We start from the raw sequence: 3,613 nt of genomic DNA, 5'->3' as shown, positions 1-3,613 counted from the left end.
TATATATATATATATATATATATATATATATATATATATATATATATATATATGGGGGTAGGTATGAATATGTATATTGTTCACTAATGTACAGAATGTAGACATCATTGGAAAAGCCTAAAAATGAGTGTTATTTGAGTGAAGTTTCCTTTTTGTGGTAGTCGTTCTGCACTCTTACAAATACTACCTTGTCATTTTTGCTGTGAACCAGTGATTGCAATTATCGTTTTTATTTAATCCTCTCTCAAAATAAAAAAAAAACTTTGACAATTCATCAAATGTTAATTCAGACAGATCTTTAGTGCTTTGCTCTATGTACAGTCATTTCTCTCAGCTCACCTTCAACTGTTCTATACTAAGAGTCCTTTAGCTACCTTAGTTTACGTTTTCTAGATGGTGTCCATCTTACTGATACGTTTAGTGTTTTATCCTGAGTATATGGCCAAGCCATCTGAGCTGTTGACGTGTTATTTCAAGGATCACACCTGTTTTTACAATGCAGTTCATCATTTGTCAGAAGATATGGCTGATTTTCCCCAGGGACACATTGTAGAATGCATTGATGTTAATAAGTCTTCTTTTACTATTTAATAGCTTTCTGAGCCATGCATTAGGTCAGATTTGACATTGCTGTTATAGAGTTCAATCACAGACCTAAGATCTTATTTGCCTAAACTTCCAGATCAACTGAAGTTTTGCAAATATCTGATGTGCTCTACGAAGCCTTCCTTGGTTGTTCTCTTATACCCTGTTGACAGGGTAAAAAGCTTCCTAGATAAAAGGTTTCTTAGATATGTAAAACCTTCCAACTAGCTTATTGGCTTACCATTAGCCATAAGTGCAGAGTTTTTGGAGTTTATGTACATGAACTCATGCATTGTTCACCAGTTGTGGCATAAAATAAATATGCATACCTACCTGTCATAAGATACCTAGCTGGCATAAAATAAACAGCATACCTAGCTGTCAAGAGTATGTTTCAGAACTTCTGAAAATTTACTGGTAATAGACTGATATTGTTTAGAGGTTGGGATTTGCATCTTCCATTTATAAATGCAACTGCATATATGTATATATATATATATATATATATATATATATATATATGCATATATATCATATATCATCATCATCATCATCATTTAATGTCCATTTTCTGTGCTAGTATGCTTATTTTTCCAGACTGCATTCTTCAATGTGTCCTTAACTAAAACAGTAGTGTTTAATTTAAGAGAGATTTAGCTACTATTTTTGGAAGATTGTATTCCTCTGTACAGACTCTCTTATTGATTTGCAAAGGCAGAAGGTATAATTGAACTGTATTAAACTCAACTATGGATCAAGACTAAACTCTGAACTCTGCTCTCTAGTACTTGTTATCATCCTGTAACACTCTCGCAGGAATCTCTATATAGTCACTCAACTTGCTAGAAATAACCACCAAATCTGCCTCAAATCATATCATGCTATCTTAAAAACAAAAGGATATATTGGATAATGTAACCTTCAATAAATAAATAAATAAATATAAGAGAGACAAGATGATCATGGATGAACTGCCTTTGGTTATAGATCTGTTCATTCAGAGTTAAACAGCAAAAACAACTCCAACATAACTGAAATTAGATCAAATAGAAACTTCATTCCTTTATTCCTTTCAAACTGCCTGATTTAAAATAGCTATTTTGTTTATTTATTTGCAAATGACAGATAAATTTAGTGTAGAAATAAATCCTGATACAACAACAGCAAATATTACCATTCTGCTTTAATCCTATTCAACTGTGTTTGTTATTAAAACAATCTAGGAATGATCTGTGATCAATTTTTCAGTTGCTAAAAGCAACTTTCCACTCTCCCAGCTTATCTTAATGGTTGGATGTTTTGAGGTGTAACTATTTCATGGGAGGGTGGGGGTGGGGGAGAAAGAGAGAGAAAAAGAGAGAATTGAGTTACAGAAAGAGGAAAACAATAGAGAATCATAAAAAAAACTAAACAAAGCAATATTTTATTATGAAATGTAAACAAACTTTACACTTCATAGTAAAATATTGGCTATTTTCTGTGTTTAATCTGTAAATTAATCTTAAACGACCGAGAAAAATATTAAAGCTATATTACTTATTCATTGGAAAAAATATTAAGGCTATGATACTTATTTTTTGGATTGGCCTTTTACCCTTCTGGGGTTGATAAAATAAGTAGCAGGCTGGCACTGGGATTGATAAAAATAGAAACCTGTAAAGTATCAATAAGACACTAAGATCGAAGTAATGGGTTGATGTAATAAGTACCGGTTAGATGTTCATCATCATCATCACCATCATCATCATCATCATCATCATTATCACCAACAACAACCTCTAGACCAGGGATGGGCAAGTTTTCGTCAACTGGGGGCTCTGCATTGTACCATTTACAAGTGGGAGAAAGCCACATGATAAAACACATATGCATGAAATATTACTTGCCCTCTTTAAACTGAATTTCTTGCAGTTCTTCTTAATTTTATTTGTCTTAGTATGAAAGTTTACATTAAGCTGGCATCTCTTTCATTATTTCCTAATGATAATAACGATGATTACTAGTCTAAATAAATTATAGTTTAAAATATTGAGGTGAAAAAAAAAAAAAAAAAAATTCATTGATATTTTATTAAAGAACAAATTTCATTATCTGTATGTTACAGATAATATGGTAAAGAACGTGAATGTGCAAAAATTTCATTGATACAGACTGTATCAATGAAATTTTTGCACATTCCATACCATATTTTCAATATTAGGAAGAATTTGAGACTTTGCTACTCTTAGGTTATGCTGCAAATTAGTAACCTAGAAATTCGCTGAGGGCTGCACAACAACATGTTAAGGGCCGCATGTGGCCTGCAGGCTACAAGTTGCTCATACATGCTCAAGACATTACTGGCTTCAGTCCTGGGACTCGTAAGGCAAGTTACTTAGTTTCTGTGACATATAAGAAATCAAGATCACAACATACTTCTGAAGAAGATGTCAGTCCATTACAGGGTGATTCATTTACAGTTGAGTGGAGTAAACCAATGTGAAATGAAGTGTTTTGCGCAAGGCCACAATGCATTTCTTGGCACAGGAATCAAAAACCATGATCCCACATTTGTGAGTGTTACAAGTGCTTGTGCCTCCTAACATAGAGAAGAGCAATACTCTAATCTAGTGATTCTCTACTATTTTTTGGCCCATGAACCCCTTTGATACCTATCTACCTCTATGGGACCCCTGTGTTAAAAAAGTCCTATTATATTTTTTATGATTAGAAGAAGTAGAAGTAAAATTAACGATTATGAAGGAACTACACATGTTTCAGTATTGGAAGATTATAAGATATATATATATATATAGATGTCATCATCATCATCATCATCGTTTAACGTCCGCTTTCCATGCTAGCATGGGTTGGACAATTTGACTGAGGACTGGTGAAACCGGATGGCAACACCAGGCTCCAGTCTGATTTGGCAGAGTTTCTACAGCTGGATGCCCTTCCTAACGCCAACCACTCAGAGAGTGTAGTGGGTGCTTTTACGTGTCACCCGCACGAAAACGGCCACGCTCGAAATGGTGTCTTTTATGTG

The 3,613-nt window shown here is 33.8% G+C and overlaps 1 protein-coding gene across 7 annotated transcripts in view; it reads left to right on the top strand.

Annotated features, from left to right (window-relative positions):
• LOC106883075 (uncharacterized) overlaps nt 1-3,613 on the top strand; it is a 322,884-nt gene that overhangs the window by 229,433 nt on the left and 89,838 nt on the right. The window lies entirely within an intron of this gene.

Source organism: Octopus bimaculoides, chromosome 4 (genome assembly GCF_001194135.2).
Source record: "Octopus bimaculoides isolate UCB-OBI-ISO-001 chromosome 4, ASM119413v2, whole genome shotgun sequence".
NCBI lineage: Eukaryota > Metazoa > Mollusca > Cephalopoda > Octopoda > Octopodidae > Octopus > Octopus bimaculoides.
The sequence above is the reverse complement of the archived record's forward strand: the minus strand, read 5'-3'. Positions and strand labels throughout refer to the sequence as shown.